This window comes from Rhinolophus sinicus, linkage group LG07 (assembly GCF_036562045.2).
Source record: "Rhinolophus sinicus isolate RSC01 linkage group LG07, ASM3656204v1, whole genome shotgun sequence".
In the NCBI taxonomy this organism is placed as follows: domain Eukaryota; kingdom Metazoa; phylum Chordata; class Mammalia; order Chiroptera; family Rhinolophidae; genus Rhinolophus; species Rhinolophus sinicus.
Genome location: NC_133757.1, coordinates 14,209,101 through 14,232,770, shown reverse-complemented (window position 1 = coordinate 14,232,770; position 23,670 = coordinate 14,209,101). Strand labels below are relative to the sequence as shown.

Genomic DNA, 23,670 nt, shown 5'->3' with positions numbered 1-23,670 from the left:
AACAGCCTAGGGGCCACTTCCACAGGGTACACCCTCTAGCCAGCCTAGGAATGGGGTCACCTTTTAATTTTTTATTACAAAATAGTATGTATCTGTGATAAGAAATTAGAATGTTGTTGAAATGTGCAAATACTGAACTTTACCATCCTGAATTCCTGCCCACAGCCTGGAGGTATGACCACAAGTCACAGTGGGTGCCCCTTCTTCCTACCCAGACTGTTCTTTACACCTTTCTCCCAGCGATAAAATTATTTAAAGTAATGTTTCATTTCACCCAAAAAGGTGTATCTACATTGTCTCAGGGAACAGCCTCATTTCTTCTTTCACTTAACTGGGATCTTCGGCAAATCTGGAGGAGTTTGTAGGCCACTGCCTACTTCCTAGGAGCTGTGGAAGGTGTATTAGAAAAGATTTTGCATTGTTGTAATAAAGCAAGTCTGGCCTCAATTTCCTACCTCCCAGGAAACAGAGGTTTGGGTGTGAAAAGACCTTTTAATAGGTACACTGACTATTGGGTTCTATTACAATGAGGATTAAAAGACAAGACATATCAGGAAATCTGAATAGAATGGAAAATATGAATAGTTTGAGTGCATTTATATTCAGTAATTCCCAAGTTCAGGGAGCTGACATATGTTGAGTGTCTGGTATTGGGCTAAGTGCTTTACATGTGTCATTTTATTCAATCTTTCTGATGACCTTGCAAAGTGGGTCTTACTATTATCATTCCCAATTTACTGTTGAGGGAGCTGAGAGTCAGAGAATTTAAGTTTCTTGCCCAAGGTCAGAAAAACAAGTAAGTATTAGAGCTGGGACTTGAACCTAGCTAGCTAACCTGACACGAGAGCTTGCAAGCTTCATCACTCGGCTGTTTTGGCCTCTGGGTAAGTCTAAGAATGGGGGACATGGAGTTAGAAGTCCTAGCTGTATCCCCTCTTAGCTCTGGGAACTGGAAATATTTGAATTTCTGAGTCTCAGATTCAACCCTTATGAGTGGGAATAATACTTGTCATCCCACAGGGTTGTTGGGGCTACTAAATGGAATCATCTCTGGAAGTATTTGGTCAGCTCTAGCACAGTCTAGCATTTTCATGAGTGCCTCTTAGCTACTTTCGTAGTAGCACCTTTCAAGATGGCTAAGGTTGGCTGGGACCCCTGAGAAGAATAATGCTGAGTGAGAGGGGTCACCCATGTCAAAGTTGGAGGGGAGTGAAGAATGACAGCTCTCCTTCCGACAGAGCTGTCTGCTCTAGCTCTCAGCCTCATCCCCTCTTGCCAGCTGCATTATCATTATTAATGTAGATTAGTGTCCACTTTTTAAACCATGATTTTATTGTCTTTGTCAAGTAATTTGTGCTTTTGTGAAGTCAAGTAACACAGAGAGTAAAAATAGTCGTTTTAAATGCCCACCTCTGCGTTTTCAAGGTACTTAATTTTTTGATTCTTGGTATGTGAGTTATTAACTCCACATTACTCAGAACAGATTATAAAGTAGCATACAAATACCATCCTGCCCCTGAGTCTTGCTGAGCATAGTCTTGTTGTGAGATGATAGCAGGCGGAGTAAACAAGGCAAAAGAACCTCTTAAAGAAACCAGGTGGACATTCCTAACCCCAGCGGATTGGATCAGATTTTTCTCCTGCTTCAGGTTGGTGATGTTTCTTCAATACCACGGAGGGGGAGAGCTGACCTTGGTTTATAACATGCCCTGTAAAATGTCTGTTTTTTTCTTTAAAAATCCAAACACTCGCAGAAAATGTAAATATGCCTCTTCTCCTGCTGCATGGCCTCTTTCCGCCAGCAAACATGTGTGAAATCTCACACGTCCTCGTGTGCACTGAGGCCGACTGTCTGATCCAAGACGACAAGGCTGTTTTCCATGTGTCTGTCAGTGGCGCCAAACCCCCAAAGCCAAACGAGACCAGATGGGAAACCGCAAGACCAGCCCCCTGCCCTCGGCAGTGTGTTGTCACCTCATTTGCTTGTGCATCAAGTGAGAAGACCGAGGGGGTCAACCCCATTTCTGAGCGGGCCTTTGCAAATGGGATGGCTTTCCACACCTAACTCACCCTGCAGTGCCAGCCCAAAGCTCTCCATGGCTTGACCACCTAAAAGCCACTGGCTCGCTCCCTCCCCCACAGCTCACCGACAGTCTCTTCCCTGATACAGAACAGACACTGGAAAAGAACTCAAGTACACTGTGGGGAAACAGAACAGGCCGTCAGCCATTGTTTATCGTGGGCTCATGAGCTGTCTTCCTGGTTTAAGTTGAGTGAGGTACGTAGAGATCACGCAGGTCTTCATAGCTTTGGCTGTTCTAACATCTGGGTGGGTTCATTGTCCCAGCAGAGAAAGAGACGTAATAATAGTAATCCACAGAATATCCCCAGTGCTTTACAGTTTGCTAAGCACTTTCACATTTGTGACTCCCTTTCACCCTCTCCACCACTGCAAGGAGATCAAGGAGGATACTGTCCCTACCTCACAGAGAAGGATATTGGGAGGTAATGATGGGGGTAGCCTTCCTTCCCCCAAACATGTCTGGAGAGCTCCCAATAACTTAATGTTCTTGGAGCAGAAAATGAACTTGGAGGAATGGCCTAAAGATGCTGGGCTCCTGACTCCCTCATGTTCCCTCTCTTCTTCTGGCCCCATTTTCAGTTCCCTCCTGAGATCTGTGCGGGAACAGAGTGCCCAGTGCCTCGGGTAGCCGAGAAGCCTCCTTTTCCTGCCTACGCTGGAGCTTGTCATGATCTGAGCAAACAGTTGACAGTGACTGGCGGCTGACGTGTCTCTTTGTGGACTGCTGGGTAGCAGGCAGCCTGGCGTTCTTTTTCAGGCTGTCCCAGGTGATATTTTTCAAACTGGTTTTTGAAAAACCGAAAAATCAAGTCTGGTTAGTGTCTCGCGATTCCAGAAGGGGTGGCTGTGGGTAGCATCAGACGAGGTGATCCTGAATTGCCCCAGGGTAGAAACAATCACTGAGAGAGAAACATGGTTTCTGACCTGCAGGAATTTGAAGAAGCGACACACAAGAGTTGTGTTGGCCCTTGGTTCCAGCACTCAGGACTGATCAAAGACCCCAGTGTTTGCTGTGACCCTGGCCACTCATTTCCACTTGGATTGGCTGGGGGACCACACTCAAGTGCATATAATCTTCCTACAAATCTAGCCACTTGGTTGTAATTTGCATAAAATTCTACCACTTGCGATCTGCCTTATTTAAACAGTTTTCAATCTCAAATTCTAGAAGAATCTCACATGCTTTTCCTTTAGCAGGCTTTTCCCCAGCTCCCATCACAGCCATTACTGTGTGCTTCTATGAGTGGCAGGATAAGGACCAGAAGGGTAGTTGGGGTCAGGGCAATAGTAAGCCCCCTAGTGTATTTGTTTGCTGGTTGGCTGAATATGAAACAAACAAGCAAACAAAACATAGTCCTTTTATATTAACAATAATAGTGCCCCAAGCATTATGCTGAGAACTTTAAAACATGATCTCATTTAATCCTAAGACTACTTATTAGGTAGAAATGTGTTACCCCATTTTACAGATGAGAAAATTGAGGCTAACAAAGTTTGTTAACTTGCCTAAAACCATATATTAGCATCTTTTAGCAGGGAGAGATGATATCCACACCCAGAACTCTCTCACTCCAGAACCTTGTGCTTTGAGCCGCTGCCCAGTTTAGGCTAGTGATTCTCAAACTCTAGGAGCAGGCTGGAAGCAGTATTTCTGTTTTGGCCTCACATATATGTACTCCTGCAAGTCAAATGTTACTAATAAGCCCCCTCAGTGACACAGCCCGGAAAGCAAGGCCTTTCTCCCTGTTTACACTGAAGTTAGCCTATTCTGCAGTTGGTAACTCAGTCACATTGGGGGTTCAGCCCTGACTACATGAGGGCTTCATGCTAGCACAACAGGAAATGAAAGCCCTCAAAAAGTACACAAACTCTATGTCCTGAACCAAGGGTTGCCAGATAAAATACAGATGCCAAGTTAAATTTGCATTTCAGATAAATAATAAACAAATTTTTAGAATAAGTATATTTCATAATAATAAATAAATTTTTAGAGTAAGTATATTTCATAATAATATAATAAATAAATTTTTAGAGTAAGTATATTTCGTAATATATTTAGAATAAGTATACTTTCGTAATAAGTATATTGGGATATACTTATCCTTTAAAAATTATTCACTGTTTATCTGAAGTTTAATGGGGCATCCTGTATTTTTATTTGTTAAACTGGATAACCCTATTGGGACTCAAAATAAATATATCTGAACCAACCAAAAAAATATGATGTGGGTCTAGTGTCCATGTGCATCAGAAATGCATAGTTAATATATATTAATAATATACATTGTTATTAGTGGTACTGTCATATTGGTACTTAATGATAATAACAATTATTATTACTATTATTAGTAGTAGTAGTATTAATCACTGGAACACCAGGATTTCTGAGAAGCTTCCATGGTTTATGTGGGATCAATGTGACATACTTGAGTTAGAATTGGCCCAGAAAATCTGGGAAAAATAATTGCTGTATATATAGGAGGTGACTTTTGACTTTTGACTAGTGATTCTCAGTCTTGGCTACACATTGGAATCATCTAGTGAGTTTTAAAAGATGCTAATGTCTGGGCCCCACCTGAGGGATTCTGGGGGTAATTGGTCTGTGATGTGCTGACATGCTGACATGCTGACAATAAAAATCCTTAATATTCCAAGGCTTCACAAATGTTGCGGACGAAATGGTGGTACAGGTGTTTAGAAGTGGGGGATGTTTTATGACTGGGATGGTCCCAGTAGCTTCCATGGAGGAGCAGGGAACCCAACAGGTTGAAGGCTGTGGAAGGTGTGAATAAGCAAAGAAGAGCAAGGGAAGTATGCCAGGGAAAGGGAATGGCTTGGAGCAAAGGGGTAGAAAAAATTGTACAAGTCAGGTGCAGACAACAGATCAGTCAGATTAAAGTGGCATGTACAAGTAGGAGAAAATTTTTTTACGGAATTGTTTTGATTTTTATGTATAAAAAGAATACATGCAGTTGTGGGAGTCTTGGAAAATACAGCACAGCAAGATGAAGAAAACGCCATTGCCTATTAATCCATTATTAAGTGGAAATCACTTTTAAATTTGGCCATTTGGACATTGTTTTAGGACATCCCATTCCACAATCTTGTCTTCTACATTTTTATTTAACATTATATCACATGCATTTCCCCATGTTATTAGACATTCTCCATGAACATTTGTACTGGCTGCAATTGTTGCCATGATATTGATGTAGCTTACGTTGCCCAATCTTCTTCCTAAAGTTAGACATTTGGGTTGCATAGTTTTTCACAAATTTGGGGTTGATTTTAGACTTGTAAGAAGTGAGTGGAAGAATCCAAACACACGGCTTTTCCCAGTAGTCCATGGACTGAAAGAATTTGCAGGCTACTTCTTCACACTGAGCTCTCACAAGCCCAAGAAAAAACCCTTGAAGTCTTCAACACCAAAACCAGACGTCAATTCATTCTCAAAATCAAAATGGCGCCCACCGTGGGGTACTCTAAGCAATGTGTTGGGCTTTCTCTTCTCAGCCCCAAATCACAATTCCTAACAAATAAAGGTGCTGCTTCCCCATATTACAGACTGCCGTCTGGCCAGGAAACTACTGTTGGGACCTCAGATTTTTTTAACACCCAATTAAATTGGTGTAATTGGATAGAATTGCAACTTCTTTGCCTCCAGCTGTGAGTCATAATCTGTTTCACACCCAAGTGTTGTTTTACTTGATTTTTAGTACTTTTCCCAGAGTTGTGGAGAAGGGGGTAGAAAGAGAGAGCCCTTTCTCACTTTTCAATGTGTAGATGATTTTTCCTTCATTTGAAGGAGTCACTCACTGGCAGTTGGACTATCATTGTTAACTTCCCTTGGGCTAAGACTCTACTTTGACCCCAAGGTTTTAGCATCCAACTCTCTCTGAGGCCTGCTGTTGCAAATGGCTAAGCAATATGAAAACAGTGTGATTAGGAAAGCACAATTGGTCAAGCTTGAAACTCAGCTCATGTGCCAGCTGTGGACAAAACAGAATTTTGTTCAAGGCTCATCTGGCCCAATTCCCAAGCTGTGGGAATGACAGGTAGACATGCTACTGTGTTCAATTCTGATCCGTTTTACAAATATAAACTAGATATACCTTTTGTGGGTTGGAAGATAAAGTTAATTGGGGGAGACCAAAGAAGCTTAAAGTTTATACTTAATATTTAATGTTTTTGTAATCAGAGGTCCACAGTTGGATAATAGGGTACATAGAGGGGAGTGTTTTGGGCCTCAGTCCAACTCTATTGTCTGAACCCCTTTTCCCTGGACTCGTGTCTCTCATGTGGAACCTGTGCTCATTCCTGACTTTGGTGATAGTCATCAATTCTGTAGAAGACTTGTGTGGGGACAGAGTCCCAGAGTGCAGTTTCCAGGCTCTTGGCCTCACGTGGAAAGGTGCTGGCTCAGTTATTAGATGGCCATCAGCTGTAATTAGATGACCATCCGCTGTGGCTGGGTGGCCATAAGCTGTTACCGGTTAACCGTTAGCCATTGATACAACTGCCGTGGCTAGGCTGGGGGTTGGTTGGTTGGTTGGCAGAGAAGCCGACAGTGGATTGCAACTAGCAAGTGTGGTTAGCAAGTGGATTGCCGACGGTGCAGATCGTGTGAATCCTACTTCCTGTGTCTTGCCTGGCCGCCAGCGAGACTTGTTGGGGTACAGGCAGATGTTTACTTTTGTGTCTCGACCAGCCGCCAGTGAGAATATAGTGGTATGACCCCCATGTCTATGGCTCCATTTTTCCTTTTTGGTCTCACCATGTCCTACGTTCTTGTGCGGGGAGCAGGAGCTGAGACCCTGCATGACAACTCCTATGTTGGATCAAAAGTTCTCACACTTGAGTGTGCACCAGAATCACTGAGAGGGCATGTTAAACCCTGTGTTGCTGGAGCCCCCTTCTGATTCAGTAAATATGGGGTGAGGTCCGAGAACTTGCATCCCTTACCAGTTCTCAGGTGATGCTCTTGCTGCTGAGTAGGAGGCCAACTTTGAGAATGACTGCGTTAGAGTTTGAATGTTCCTTAAGAAGCATCCAATCTAAGGGTTATATTCCACAACCATTTTCCCACTTTCCTCGTTTCCTAGTCAGGCATCACTGAAAAGAATCCCATTCCTCTTTCCTCCTGGGTCCTGAATAGTCTCCAAATCCTTTCAGTACATTAGTTGAGAACCTTGTTCCCCCAAGTGCTCCATGGACCAGCAGCGTTGGCGTCACCTGGAAGTTTGACAGAAATTTAAAATTTCAGAACCTGCATTTACCAAGATCCCTGTGTACACAATAAAGTTTAAGAAGCATGAGTCTAGGCAACAAGAGTTACATTGGAGTCAATCCCTATTTGCTTAATATTGTCCAACCATTACATTTTAGAAATGAGAAAGCAAGAGCCCACAGAAGTGAAAGGACTCACGTTCCTCTGGGTGGCAGATTTTCCTGGGGTTGCTAAAGTGACAACTTATTTAAGGTGTTAGCTAATAACCTGAAAAATGCAACACCAATCCCAAACCCCATCACCTCTAGTAATGTTATAGCATTTTTAAATGGGTCTTAGAAATGGAAAAGTTTAGACTTGAAGGGGAGATGCTCTAATGATTAGAGGGCAGGCAGTAGGGTCGAGACAAATACTGTTTTCACCAAATCGATGCTGTACACAGGCACTAGAAGCTTCTAGTAATGGGGCTAATGAGTGCCCCCCACCTCCCAATACCCCACCTAATTGCTGGCTGGGATACTGGGCTGGGAGGACCCAAGGCTTGACTCTGCTCATTGCTGCTCTCCACGGAACGAGGCCAGTAGACCCTGCCCTCACTAACCTCCTAATTCTAGAGATAACTTGTAGTTCTTGTCTGAAAAAAACATTCCACAAAGACAGCATTGGAGGCAGATCCAGATAGAAGAGAATATTGCTTTAAGATATAGCAAAAAATGTTTGTAAAACATTATGCACTCAAAGATGAGAAGAGAATGGGCTTGAACTTAGAGCTACCCTGGTCCGTGGTGATGAGCCAATCCATAGGTCCTCAGTCCTGGCCAGCAGAGCCACTCTTCCAACTGAGCGGTCGTGGGAGGATGGTCTTAGAGACCAAGGTGGGTGCAAACCTCAGGGATAGGTGTGGGCTGGAGGGGGTGTCTAAGACTAGGCGTGGGGAATGCACGGTGCAAGCAACCTCGATTTATGTGAGGCAGGCCTGATTTAATCTGTTCCACCATCACCCTCAATTACTAAAGAAGCAAAAAGAGTGGTTCTTTCCTTGGTTTTAATTATGGAGGCCTTAGAGAATCTAATTGAAGCTATGGACTCTCTCTCCTCAGATGGAAGGGCACATTTGGGTCATGGTACATTTGTGCAGACTTTTTCAGAGGTTTCATAGCCCCCCAAAAGCCTCTAAGAGATCCAAAGACCCCAAGCAAAGAACTCGTGATCAGTGGTGTAAGAAGTGCTTGTTCAAAGCCATACAGAGATTGGTGGTAGAACGGGAACCAGGATTCCTAACTTTCCACTCGGGGCTCTTTACAAGACCCCAAAGTCTACCACTGAGAGAAAATTTAAGGAGTAACTCAAATTTAGGAGCTTTATCTAGTTGAGCTTAAACCTCAAATAATCTGTCGCCTGTGCATCTTTGAAAGTCAAATGAAAAGCAAAGGTCTAAGTTGATGTGTTCAAACTATAAATATGTATTAAGCACCTACTACGTATGTAAAAGACGGTTCTAAGCATAGGATAAAGCAGCAAACCAGTCAGATACCGGCCCTGCCCTTGGGACGTCTGTGGTCCGGCCAGGAAGACAGAAAAGAAACAAGTACTAATTATTACAAGTTGCTTCTTAATGAGCACTATAAAGGTTATCTTGAACTCTTGGAGAAACTGTGCTAAATAAATGATTAACTTGAATACTATAAATAGTGTTAAACCCTCATATTTATGAATAATTAAAGGTACTTCCATTATAGAAATACAAAGCTTGGGCACTTCTGTTTAGCTATGGCTTCTAGGAGCGTTTGTCTCAGTCTGCAGCAGCAACTCTAGGGAACGTGTCCCTGTGGGTTTTCCACTTGATGTATGTACACTGGTGCCCGTCTTGCCTGTGGGAGGAACGGGGGCTGAGCCATTTGGAGCCAAAACCAGACTCTCTGATCCGAGTAGTCTGTAAATATTTACAGTGTTCACAGCGTTCCCTTCTCACATCCAATGCCGGGATAATCAGAAAAACTAATGAACCCAAGCCGACCCCATGTTACGCTATGATAAATATTTAGACAGTGCATTTTGGGAGGCTGGCTATGGAGCTGTGGGGAAGTGGCTGTGGCTGCTTTGTCCTAAAGAAGAAATAATGAACATCATCACTCTGTTTGCGAACACCCAGAATGGAGTTGGAGAGAATGAAATATCCCATTTGGTGGATGATCGATGCTCGGCTCCTTCTTTATTTTGGCACTTGGAAGCAGGCTGCTCACGTGAGTTAGTGGGAAGCCCTGCTTTCTGGCCCAGCTGTTGAGTCCATCAGAGATGGACGATCTGGTGAAGGGAATGCTGTGCTCTAGGCTTCTCCAAGTTTATTGTAAATTGCTGTTGGGTTATTTTGTTTGATTGTTTGTTTGTTTTTAGTTCCAAGTGTACGAGAAAGCTGTTGGAGGAACCCACTCCCCGAATTGGTGACCAGCCTACAATGGGAGGTAAGAACTCAGGGCTCTGGTGGACTAAATGTCTTAGTCCAGTTGGGCTGCTATAACAAAATACCACAGACTGGGTAGCTTATAAACAACAGAAATTTATTTCTCACAGTTCGAGGACCAGCATGGTCCGGTGAGGGCCCTCTCTGGGTTGCAGACTTCTCATTATATCCTAACATGGCAGAAGGGGCTAAGGGATCTTATTGGTGTCTCGTCTATAAACCACTAATCGCAGTCACAAAAATCTACCCTCACGATTTACGCACCTTCTAAAGGCCCCACCTCCTAATACCATCACTCTTGGGTCTTAGGATCTCAACATTTGCATTTCAGGGAGACAAACACTCAGACCATAGCTGTCAAGAAAGACCCACAACCCAAAACCTGAGTTGAGAGGCACTTGCTGAGCCACACTATAAAAAGGGTCTAACATTTCAGGGGAGTTTTCCTTCTTTTTAAAACATCCAGGTGAGAGTATGGCTCTACACTCACCTGCCTGCCAGGCTGAACCTCCGAGCTCTTTGGCAATTTGTCTGGCATGGCTGGCTTTCCTCTCCACTCATCACTTGGCCTGCGTTGGGGTTGGCCGCCCTGCGCTACCTGGGAAAGCTGATTTGCTGTGACCTCAATTCCTATCCCCACTGAGGAGGTCACTGTTGTCAGTGTGCTTTCCGGACAGGAACCGGGTCTCTGCTCTCATCTGGTGTCTTGTCTCACATCCGGGAAGGAAATGCTGAAATAACCCAGGAGAGATCCATGTGGGATGGAGCAGAAATGCCATCTCCTGGCATATCTCTTCTCAAGATTGTTTTTTCTAGGAAAGGTGCTCCAAACTATCAGAATCCAAACCTGAGCCTGGTCAACATGGGGCCCAAATCAAGGCAGGTGAGGCAGGTACAAGGACATGGAAAGACACACACCTTGTGACCACAACCCAGTTAGTGACCCAGCTTGGATGATTCATATTTAAATCTCTTCTTCCATCCCAGGAACAAGACAATATCTCTTGCCTGTATTTTTTAAAATTCAATCACTTTTTCATCTGATCCATTCTGATCCACATGTGTGGACATAGGTCTGTGTGTAAGTATACCCAACGGATTTGGTCATTTACTCAGATAATTAAGACATTAGAGAGAAAAGTTGTTTTTAATGAAAAGTTGAAAATAAGTTTTAACTTTTGGGGGACCGGACCAACCCACAAAATAAGGATTGGAGAAAAAGTCAACCATTCTTGCCAAGCTCCAAGAATAAAGAGGTGGCAGGTATTGGCACACATACCTATCCACGGCTTAAGGGTGAAGGAATCACCACTTGGCCAGAGATGCCTCCTTTGATATCATGCTTCCTGTGCTCCATCTGTCTTCCCCAGGTGTGGCTGTGTCATCCAGGAAAACCCATTTTCCTGCCAGTCTCTTGAAGACTTTCAGCTAATGGTCTGTTTTATTGTAACATGTATTTAAAGTTTGCTCCCAGCTTTCCCCTGAATGGCTTGAGGAAGTTCTAAATGCACGAAAGGACTGAGCGTGGCCAAATCAAAGGAAGCCAAGATTATCTCATGGAAGTGGGAAAAAGAGTCATTCCTTTGAGGAGCCCGGCCGAGTAGATTTCAGACTTGGGCAATGACTTAGGCTGGACATTTTTAGCAGCAGAAACCAAAAAGGAAGTGCCCCGGGTGACATGGTGTCTGCCTCCTTATAGCATGAATGGAACCTACCCCTTCATTAGCATCATCTGCTGAGTGGCTGGGGATGAAAATGGAGAAGTCCACAGGCACAGCAAGAATCAGCAGGGACACCAGTCTGTAATGTGGTGGATTGTGACACATTTTCCATGATCACCCTCCTACTGTCCCCAAACTTCAGTGTCCTTTTCTGCAAGCCAGGGTGATTCCATTCTACGTCTGTCTCCTAAACCCTTTCGACTCTGTATGTAACACCAAGTCAGCACCTCTCTGGGGCCAAGCTGTGACCTTTACTGCGGACTTGCCCCAAGATTTTGTGGTTCTGGGCTCCCCAACTCTATTCACCTACTTGGTCACATCAGGGAAGTTTCGTGATCTCCTGAGACACCTACCTGGCACGGAGGGTGATACACAACATCTCCAGCTGGAGGGAACAGGAGAGAGCACTTCTTTGGTTTTTTTCATCTGTAAACCAGCGTCGTTCTCCTGTGGCAGGGCAGGACACCGCACAGTAACCACAGGTGAGGGTGCTGGAGGAAGGTGCAAGGGCCCACGGCCCTGTTGAAGTCACCTCGAGATGGCAAGGCCCAGGGCAGTGCTTCTCAGCCCTTTTTTGGGACATAAACTATTTGAAAAATCAAATGAAAGCCACGGTCCCTCTTCATATTAAAAACAGAAACAAAAACACGCGTAGCAATGACGGCCACGTTTATTGAGCACTTATTATGTGCCAAATACGATGCTGAGTGCTTTCTGGACTAGCTAATCTCTGAACAACCCTAGAAGGCGAATGCTGCTTTTTGTTGCCAAATGTAAATGTTAAGGCACGGAAAGTTAAATTAACTTGGCCGCTGCTATATTTAGTGTTAGTTTCCTAGGGCTGCCATAAGAAGCATGAGTGGCTTAAAACAACAGAAATTTATTCTTTCACAGTTCTGGAGGCTAGACATTTCAGATCAAAGTGTCAGCAGGGCCGTGCTTCCTCAAAGGCTGGAAGAGAGAATGTGTTCCATGCTTGGCTCTTAGCTTCTGGTGTTGCTGGCAATTCTTGGTGTTTCTTGGTTTGCGGCTGAATAACTCCAGCTTCTGCCCCTGTCATCACATGGCATCCTTCTCCGTGTGTGTGTATCTCCCCCCGCCCCCCCCCCCCTTTTTATAAGCACATCTGTTACACTGGGCTAGGGCCCACTTTAAAGACTTCATCTTAACTCATTATATCTGCAAGGACCCTATTTCCAAACAAAATCACATTCTGCGGGCCTGGGGGTTAGGACTTCAGCATATCTTTTTGGAGAATACAATCAACCCATCACATTCGGGGAGTGGTAAAGTCAGGATCGGAACCCAGTTAGTCTAGCTCCAGAGCCTGACTCCTGGACCATAGGACTGAACTACTTCCTTCAACACACACATATGCAAACACCCCCCAAATTGCATACAACGTCAAGTGGTTCTGGGCCCCTCAAAGCCCACCATGGACAATTAGGTGGGTAGAGTGGCCTTCCCTTCCCATCCAGAAGGCATGGGCTCAGGAAGCCTGGGCTGCAGGGACAGTGTGCCGGGAAGGCTGCCAGCAAGAGCAAGGCAGGTGACAGAGGGCAGTGGGACATCTCCTTCCAGAAGCAGGCTCTGAAGTCCTCAGCCTGGTGAATGGTCCTGAGTGTGCCCTGGACACATGGGCACTGTCCTCAGAGGAACAAGCAGAAACCAGGCAGAACTGGTCTTCTTCACTTAGTTTTAAAGCAGCAGCATGGAGCTAGGGAGCAGGGAACCTAAGGTAGATTTAGAAACCATCTGAACACTCCAAAATTTCGGCTCTGGTAGCATGAAAGGCAAGAGATGCCATGAGTCAGAACCTCGGTGAGTGGGCCACAGTCAAGCAGAAAAACACACCCAAGTCTACAGAAGAGGCAGCTCTCCCATCAGAAATAGAGGTCCCAGGACTCCATGGAGGTGATTAGGAAAGTGCACAGAAAGTCAGAATTCGGGACAGCCACGGAGCGGCGAGCTCGGAATGCACCAACCACGTCAGGCGTTGCCTGAGATGCAGGCAGCTCTTCTCAGTTTTTAACCTGCCCAGTCCTTTCATGACTCTGTGCCATTGTACATGCTGTGACTTCAGCATAAAATGCTTTCCCCACACCTCCTTCTATGTCTGGCAAGCTCTCCTTCTTCCTTCCCATTTCCTAAGAGATCGAGCTTCAGTGCCACATTCTGGGATGTGTGGGCAGCTCCCTGCTCTGTCCCCACCATCCTTTGTTCTGTTGTCATGTGGGGCTGTCATTTCCCTCTTTCTAGGCTGCCTCACCTGGTAGACAATGGGACCCTTCTAAGCAGAACATTGCCTTCTTCACTCTTGGGTCACCAGAGTACAGGGCAGGGCCTGTCTCATAGTTAGATGGTTAGTGTGTGGGGATGTTTGTTGACTGGATACATGAAGGCTTTGTAATAGGCACGAGGTCACAGGGAAGAGCAGGGGATTGGTTAGACCTGGTTGAAAGGAGTGGCTGGTGAGTGACAAAAAAAAAACCAAAAAAACAGAAACAAAACAGGTGGATCTGTCTATATCTGTTGCCTCTATAGAACTGAGAGATCTTTCGTTCAATGGCTTCATGGTGAAGGGTACAGTCTGAAAGCACATGTCCCGGGTTCAAGACCTGATTCCTGAACTGACATGTGTCCTTGGACAAGTTACTTGACCTCTTTGATCTTCAGTTTTCTTATTTGTACAGTGGTAATATGAACTGCACTACCTATTGGGCGGGGAGTATGTGGAGGGTGCATGTGAGAGTGAGAAGAAATCGTATGACATACTCAGTACAATACCTGACACGTAAATAAGCACTCAATGAATAGTTATGACCGTGAAGAATGTTATTGTCATCATGACTCAAGCTGAAGGCACCTAAGCAGACCAGAGCTGGGATCGTAGTTGAGCTTAATAAAGAGTATTTATTATTAAGAGCATTTATAATAAAGAATATTTATTATTACAACCTTTTTTGTTGGGTACAGCTCTCAACAACAACTACCAAAATCCGTTCAGGATCAGCAAGAATGTTCTTTCAAGTGATGTGGCCCCTTGACATAGGTATATGTTCAAGACACAAATGTTTCTTGAAAAATTACATTTTCAGGGGTCTATTCCCCTTTCATCAATAGTTCAAGAACCCTGAAAGTGAGGTGCTTGATCCTATCTCCTCAGAAGGACTGGGAGGGGAGATAATATTCATTGTCAGAGTCCGCTGTGAAGGTTGCGGCACAGAAGGAGGAAGGGGTTCTACGGGAGGGCATGCTCCCTGGTGTGGGATGAAAAGGAACCGGGAAAGGATGGCTCGCCCCAAATTCTCACCAAGAGATCCTTGAGACTTTCTTCCTGCACCTTTCAAAGATCTCCTTCCCTTCCACATCCAGGTCTGTATTTCTGAGCCGTAAGAGGTCTGAGGCCATTCAGAAGTGACTCAGCATCGTGCTATAGATCCGAGCTTGGGTCCTCATCCTGTCACCAGGTCACCTGTGTCTCTGGGTAAGTTAACCTCTCTGAACCTAGTTCTCTCCTCTATAAAAGGAGCGTTGGACTAATTGCTGGAACTCTTTCCAGCTCTGACATTTGATGATGTTTGTATCTGGTTGGTAGCTTTCCTCTGGGCTAGCTTTGTGTCTGCTTTATGGTGTGAGACTCCCAGGTCGGCCAGAGCTGGGTTCAAATCTCAACACAACCACCAGGTCAGCTGAGGGACTTGGGGCACGGCGCTTACTGTTACCAAACTTCAACTTCTTCTGCAAAATGGGAGAAACCTGGTTGCTTTGCTGGTAAAGACTAAAGGAAATGGCATCTTAAGTTTCTAGCTCGGCACCTGGCACCAGCCAGACCTTGGAGAAGTCAGTTTCTCTTTTCCTCTCTCTGACACCCATCTTCTCCAACTCCATTTCCCAGGCCAGGTGTTCTAGCCTCTCCCTCCCTATTCCCGCAAAGTCCAGAGCAGGGAGATGAAGGTCATGGAAAACCATTTTCCCCCCATGAATCCTTGGGCCAAGTTGTTTTCCACCCCCTACCCCTAAAGTTGCAGCTAAGTGCCCTTTCTGAATTCATGAATGTTGCGCTTTTGATGATGACGATGATGCAAATAATATCTATTGCATGTGACAGACTCTGTGCTGAGAGCTTTAAGGGGCATTCTTTGCATTCTCTTGGTTCTCACACAATGGGGATGGTATTATACCCATTTAATAGATGAGGAAACCGACACTTAGGGAAGGTTTTGATAACTTGCCCAGTCAGCAGGAAAATGGTCAACATGCTGGGTAAAAGCCCAACCTCTTGATGGACCAGGCACTCTTCCCTACTGCTCTGGGAACATACTTTCTGCCTCAGGACACCCTGAGCCATTGGGTGGGTTTAAGTGAAAGCCTTCTGCCAGGCAGAAAGGAAAAGGACACGCGAATATGGTGGGGTTGGGAGGGTGGGCAGCCAGGAGTGGTGGTGTCTCTGGGCTGGGGGTAAAGCTGCAGCCTGGCGGCCTCCAGCCCCACCTCTCACCCCCTTGGTTCTGTGGCTGTCACAGAGAGAAGGGTGATGGACCAATGGCATTGACAGTGTGTAGCCCAGGTGGCTGCCAGGCTCTGATTGGCGTTTGGGTCATTAGTTCCAGCAGTGCCAAAGGTTGTACATGGGACTAGGCTGGGAGAAGTGAGGCATGAGCCCTGGGGTTACCCAACGGCCAACTGTGACCCCGGAAAGCTCAGCTTACACCTCTGCGTGTTTTTGCCTGGGAACGAGGAGAAATCTGGCCTCCAGGCTGGGAGCTGTCACTCTTATTTGTGTGTGTGTTTTTTGTTTGCTGCCAGGTGCTCCTGAGCCTGCAATGTGAGGAGGGTCTGGAAATGATTGTGGCTCCTCCCTGGCTGAGAAGAGTGGAAAAGAGGAAATAGGGAGTGGGTCCCATTAATCTAGAGGCTGAAAGGAAAGCTGCCTGCTAGGAGCAAGCAGAGCTAACGGGGCCTAGCCAAGGTCTTTCTCCTTCATGTGCGCGTGTCAGGATGTGCCCTGCCAGGGATTCCATGCTCTCCACGTGGTAGGCTTGTCTCCTGAGCCATAAGGCAGAATTTGTCCATTCCAGATTGTTCTTCTCCACGAGATGATCTTGGGGTGGGAATCTCACAGGAATAGAATTTAGGGGTTAAGAGTCTGTTTTGCCTGGTTGAAGCCTAATGCTACAGGGTCAGCTGTATGACTTGAACAAGTTGCCAAAATGCTCTGGGCCTCAGTTTTTTTTTTTTTTTTTACTATTTATTTATTTATTCATTTATTTAAATTTATTGGGGTGACAATTGTTAGTAAAATTACATAGATTTCAGGTGTAAAATTCTGTATTACATCATCTATAAATCCCATTGTGTGTTCACTACCCAGAGTCAGTTCTCCTTCCATCACCATATATTTGATCCCCCTTACCCTCATCTCCCGCCCCCCACCCCCCTTACCCTCTGGTAACCACTAAACTATTTTCTGTGTCCATGAGTTTTTGTTTCTCATTTGTTTGTCTTGTTCTTTTGTTGTTTTTGGTTTATATATACCACATATCAGTGAAATCATATGGTTCTCTGGTTTTTCTGTCTGACTTATTTGGGCCTCAGTTTCCTCATCCGTAGAATGGGGATAAAAATAGGACCTACGTTTTTAGGTTCATGGTATACAAAGATGGAGAATATAAAGCACTTGGCACCCTCTGTGACACACAGTAGGGGCTCATTAATTGTCATTCAGTGTTCAGGATTCTTATTGGTAGCAGATCCTGCCAAATCTCTTAGGTGTGTCTTTGGGTTCTAATATTCACCCAGCTTTGCAATTTTGCAGAAATCTACTGACCTACGCTCCCAGATCCAACAGTGTGCCCTCCCAGATACACAGAGGTTTATCGTTAAACTTTCTCCAAACCTTACTGAGTTCCAGGCACAACAGAACAGCGTGTGTTGTTTGTGAACTCATTTCGATCCTCATTCTAACCCTCCGAGGCAAGCACTGTTCTCTCTTCATCATCCCAGTATTATGGGATGCAGTCATGTGCTCAAGGTTACACAGCTAGACTGAGGCACAGCCAGGATGGGAAAGTAGAGAGCCCTCAGCCACGAGGTGGTCCTGCCTCTTCCATCGTAGCCATGCCAACGCAGGTGACTCCTCATCTTGTAGAGTAGAAGGCTGCAGAAGATTCCAGAAAGGTGGTGAGGTGAAATTTTGTTCAAAGTTACCCTTTGATCTTGGTAGTCCTGAATCTCTTCTGAGGTGGCTTAACTTTTCCCTTGGCCTCAAAGACAAAATGTATGAGTTTCACAGTGCTTGTGGCCACGTGAAGACAAGACAAATGCCAAATTCTGCTTCAACATCCACAATTCAATGCAATGGAAGGAAAATACACAATCTCTGTACTGGATTGAATAGTAGCCACCCCACCCCCTGAGAGATATGTTGAAGTCCTAACCCCTAACAACTATGAAGATGACCTTATTTGGAAATAGGGTCTTTGTAGACGTAATCAGGTTAAGGTGAGTTCAGACTGGATTAGGGTGACCCTGATCCAATGACTGGTATCCTTATAAGAAGAGGAAAATTTGGGCTCAGACATTGATATACAGGGAAGAAGATGTAAAGACAGAGGCAGAAATTGTAGTGATACAGCTACAAGCCAAGAATGGCCAAGGGTTCTGCAACTGCCAGAATCTAGGAGGTAGCAGAGGGAAGATTCTCCCTTGAAGCCTTCAAAGAGGACAGCGCCCTGCCGACACCTTGAGTTTGGACTTTGGGCTCCCAGCATTGTGAGCAAACAAATGCTTGTAGTTTTAAGCCACTCCTCTTGTGATAACTTGTTACCGCAGCGCTCAGAAACTAATACAGTCTGCTAGAAGGGAAAGCCTGGGGTCACCTTGGAAACAAGTTCATCTAAATGTTCCTGAGAGATGAGGAAACTGAAACCCAGATGTGTGCACAGGTCAGTGAGCTGAGGGCACAACAGCCGTCACACTGCGGAGGGCCACTTGAGGACCAGGACAGGTGGCTGCTGGGTGTTCTCAAGTTGTCAGTGAACATAGCTGGTGCTCGGTGTCACCAAACACAATGGCCCTTCTACCCTGTGTGGAGCTTGGGGGCTCCATGATACTACACATTGGGCAAGGGTGCTGTGTGCCCTCTGTGTCCTTTTGGAGAGACCCCACTGGACTTGTCCTGCGTCCTGCCCTCCTCGGAGCACATCACTCCCTGCCTGGGCCGATAGAAGCCTGTGCAGAGCAGGTTTCAAATGTCAAGCAGGCTTTACGGGCTCCATTCTTCATGCTGGGAGAGGGCCCTGGCTGAGGCCAGATAATTTACAATGTGGTTCTGTACGGGAAAGGTTTCCATATGAAAAGATGCAGGACAGTGGCATCGACTTGGCTCTTCTTTCTCCTAGGTTGAAACTATTGAATATCCCTGAAGATTTAGCTAACGATCTTCAGAAAGGAGGCATTAGAAATGTTGAAGAGATTTTCCAATGCACAGAAGACAGACATCAATAACCTTGCGAGGCCACCTCTCCCACCCTCACCCCTCCAGGGCACTGCAGGGAGGACTCCTGGCTGATTGTTCTGCCAGGGGGTCTGACGGAGTCAGGCCGCTGCTGACCGTTCATATTCCTACAAGAACCCTCTAAAACCAAGCCCTCTGATCATTTAGAGAAATGCACTTTGTAGCTCTAATGATCTGAATATTGGGGAGGGATTTGCCCACACGGAGAGTTGTCTCATTTGTTTACCTTTGTAGGGTAGGCACCCCCCATTTCCATGACAACACAGTGTCCACTACCTTTGGGATATGGACCGTTTTATTGACTTTCTGTCTTATGTATTTATGTATAATTATTCACCTGTGTGTTATTACATTTTTGGTTTTTTTTTATGTAAGAACATGAGCTGCTCACTTGAAAAATTCACCGAGTAGTTGAATCTTTGCCTTTTTCTATGATTTTTACCATCTTTTCAAACTATTATGAGTCATTTTCTTCTTCAAAAACTCTCTATTGAAATATATAATTACCGCTATTTTCCTCTTAGTAAAGATTATAGTCAATTCAGTGATTGACCTTAAGATCAGAAACTATTATTTTAGGTTCAGATCACTGTGTGAGACCTGTAATCAGAAAATTAATAGCTCTGAGCATGCAGAGGACTGGGGTGGTTCCAGAAGCTTCTTTCCTGGCCTAGAGAGAGTTTGGGAAGTGGAGGTGGGCAGTGGCACTTTGATGGGCTTTACTCCTTTCTCTTCTCAATTTTACTCTTAAAAAAAAATAAAAAAGATAGCTGCCTTTGCTTTCAATTTGGGTTTAATAGTGTGCTTCCCCTACAGACAGAGGCTGGGGGAAACTTCTAGAAACACAGACATCACATAGGCTGCTGCTTTCCATAGCCTTTTAGGGAAGGACAATCAGTCACCCTGACTGAATGAATTAGATTGTTCAGGAAAACAAGTATTTTGACTGGGTCTGGGTCTTCCCATTAATTGACCGGCTATTTGTCTGAATTGGTTTTTCCAGCTATGTACAGGTGGCTTAGCCTATGAGTTCCTTGGAGGATTTAACATCAAAAAGTTTCCCATAAAAATTATGGATTTCCCCAGAAGTTCCTTCTCCCTTTTCTCCCACTGCTCTCCTTTCCATGGCCACGTAGAAGATGCTTCAGGGAGGAACTGACCCTTGGTGACTCTGGCGACCCCCCAAATAAATCTCGCCTGTCTACCTCCACCCCCAACATATGCATTAGATAAAAACAAAGGCCCCTCTGCCCTTCACCCCCCAAAAAACATGTCCAGCTACCCCCAAGCCTGCTATGTAAAAATTCTGGGACTGCTCTGGAGTTCACACTATGTGCTTGTCAGAACCTGCAAAATGATTTTCTAAGGCAGGTAGGCAGCCCCGAGGGCACTGAGGTGCCAGAGCAGAATAGAGGAAGCACCATCTCTGCTCCCTGCAGCCACTGAACGTACCCCAGAGGCCCTCTGGACAGTTGGCCACACAGCCTTACCAGCTCGGCTTCCTGTTGCAGGGGACCCCAGAAACTCCCCTGGGAGCCCCTTGCCCTGCGCTCTCCTTCCTCCTACTTTCTGAACATCAGGCATTCATTCCCCCAACCTCTGACATCACCACCCCTCCCCCCCATCCTAGAGTTGCCTCTCCTCCCTGAGAGCCTGAAACCTGACCTTCTGCCCCCCAGGGTGCTCTAAATCCCTTCAGAGGCTTCTCTTTCAGGAGCTTCTGAGGCGAGTGTCATCTCTCAATTGCTGGAGAATATATTAAAAATTCTTGGTAACAACGCTTTACTCTTAAATACAAAACCAGCCTTTTTCAAAGGCCCCCTGAAGGGCCGAGAACATGCCCTGACTATAGAGAAGGAAACATTTTATCCTAGTGATTTTTAAGCAGAGAAACACCCAATTGATTGGGCCGACTAAGTGTGAAATCATTTACACAGCGCACTGGCAGGGGTGGCCACGGGCTCCCCAGGCCCAGCTCAGGCCCAGCCAGCTCTTCATAATGGTTGCCTCTGCTCTCAGACTTAGTTCATTAGTGCGTACAGCACTAGTTGGGAAGGGCACTGAACTGCCTCATGCCTGCAAATTAACTGCATACTTTGCAGAAACATCCACTTTGGCTCTAGAATCTTCCTTCTGACCCCTATAGAGAGCTGGGCCTGGCTTCTGGGGTCTTCAGACTACAAATGGAGCAAAATAGGGATGAGGGAATCAGGAAGTAGAGGTCAAGCTGGACTTGGACTACTCATGAATTAGCTGTGTGACTCAGGGCAATTTACTTAACCTCTCTGAGTGTCATTTCCCTGGCGGTAAAATGGGAATAATATTAGTCACTACCTGCTAGGGTTGTTGTGAGGATTAAATGATAGGAGTTGTGTACAGCGTTTGGTACAGTGCATTGCACATGGTGTGTAACTCAGTAAATGTCAGGTATTTGCACCAGCATCGTCTTCTTCATTATGACTCTAAATGTGGCCTCAAGGCTCTTTATGTAGAAGGAGCCAGGAGCCTAAATGATGAACTTGTCTACATCCCACTAACTGCCAGGGCGGGTTGGTTCAGGTAAGTAACCACTGCCATTAGTGCTTTTAAGAAATGTCTATCCTAGAGGTTTTTTCATGAAGATTCAAAACAGCTTTGTGACTATATGTCACCAGAGGTGTCCTCGCAGAGGCTGGGGACACTCATTTTTGACCTTGTAGAGGGAATTTTAGCATGGCAGTGGGAATCTGAGCCCCCTCCTTTCAAACCCCTGCAATCTGTGCAGCTATGGGAACAGTCGCTTTTCATAATGCTATATCACCCTATGAGCTAGAGGCCATTGGTTTTTGTCAATTTATTCCTCTTACAATTTTTGATTGAGTGCCTACTAATGCTATATTAGGTACCAGGAAACTTCCCATGGAGCTCTACTCAGAGAGAAATGCTCTAAAACCGGAAATGTGAATGAGAAGGCCAGAGGGCATGAAATAAGAAGCAATGAGGGAGGATAGGGTTACTGTAAATAGAGCAGGCGGTGAAGAGCTCTCCTAGGAGGTGACATTGTGTCAATGAGAAGGAGCCAACTATGCAAAGAGCAGAGAGAATAAGATCCCAGGCAGAGGGAACAGCAAATACAAAGCTGTGAGGTGGGAATAGTCCCCATGGGGTCAAAGAACAGAAATAAGGCCTGAGGGCTGAATCCTGTACCCAAGGGGAGTGGGCAGTGAGATAAGGCTGGACGCCCAGATGGGACACCCAGGGCCTTGCAGCCAGGGCAAGGATTTGAGATTTTATTCTCAAGCGGTGGGAAGCCACAGGAGGGTTTTAAGTAGGGGTGGCTTCACTGGTTTGACCCAGAGTAAACATCTTCCAGTGGTGGGACCTCCCTTTGTCATTGTCGCTTTCCAATATAGAGAAATGTTTTTTCAGGGGTAGACCAAAGTAGGAAGGGAAAACTCTGCTAATGAGTCCATGGAAGTAAATGTGGAGACCAGAATCCTTTTTAACTATGAAATATGCTTTGAAATGTCGGGATATAGTCCCAACAAATTCTTGAGTCTTTGGGGCGCTTTCAGCTCACATGAGCTGTAATGAAGGTGGCCCTTATCAGTCTGAGCTTGAGCTGCCTTAATTAGACCCAGATTCTCTATCTTTAAATTGGTCTTACATCAAAGCTAGAGTTATAATTGCAGGTGGTGTATTTGCAAGCTGCATTGTTATGTAGAATACGGCTGCCAGCAGGTTGTGTTGGGATTATTGAAAAGCAATTTGCAGGGGAGGTCTGTGGGGGAAAGGTAGATCACCTCTCTAAGCCTAAAAAAAAAAAAGGAAAAAGAAAAGAAAAATAAGCAATAGATAGCTCGAGGTCTTGGGAAAAACATGTTTAACAAGAGGGTTTTTTGTTTTGTTTTGTTTTTTCTTAAAAAAAAAAAAAAAAGACCCTTCAGCATTTTACCAGCTCTATTTTGCATGCACCTCTGGCTTAAGACACTCCTGGCTCTGAGACACGTGGGTGTTTGGTCCACATTGTTAGAGGTCATTGCTGGTCTGCATTCAGTATGGCTGTGGGATTGGCTTGTGGGGTCTTAAGAGGTTATCAGGAAAGCTCAGGCAGCTGGAGGCAATTTTGTGGCCACTCACCAATTCCCCACTCTGAGTTTTGGAACTGGGAGATTTTCGGCTTCCAATGTGTTCAGACAAGATGCTGGACTTGATTTTTTGTTTTGAAGGGAGGTTGTTTCTGGGTGACCCAACACAGTCTCACTGGAAAACCTTTTCTTGTCAGTGAAAGATTGCCACTCAAGCCCTAAGGACACTGTGGATGAGTTCCTAGGTTTTAGAGGAAGTAGGGGGATTTGTGACTAGCTGAGTCTCGTGAGAGAGAAGGAAGTCTTAGATCTTAGAAAAGGCCACCCAAGTTTAAGGGTCATTGAACTTCCAAAGCACAGCTTCCAAAACTGCTGGGTGAAACACCACCAAGGGACAGCTATGTTCATCCATTAACTACTGGTATATATTTCTTTGTGTATTAGCTTAGGATACACAAGAAGAGTGTGTAGGATCTAGTCAAAGAATGGATTTCTGGGAGTCTGCCTAACTCCTTGATTTGCTGTTCAGTGGGACATAGCAAACTAACTGCTCCCTTTACCCTGACCTGACTGGATACAGTCGCTGCTGAAT

The 23,670-nt window shown here is 45.3% G+C and overlaps 1 long non-coding RNA gene across 2 annotated transcripts in view; it reads left to right on the top strand.

Annotated features, from left to right (window-relative positions):
- The first annotated feature begins 9,701 nt into the window (after positions 1-9,701).
- The window catches only part of LOC109444079 (uncharacterized), a 108,198-nt gene continuing 94,229 nt past the window's right edge, over positions 9,702-23,670 (top strand). For both annotated transcript variants that reach the window (XR_012498421.1, XR_002136783.2), the window contains exons 1-2: positions 9,702-9,772; positions 14,868-14,979. This is a non-coding gene — a long non-coding RNA (uncharacterized LOC109444079). The remainder of the gene's footprint in view (positions 9,773-14,867; positions 14,980-23,670) is intronic.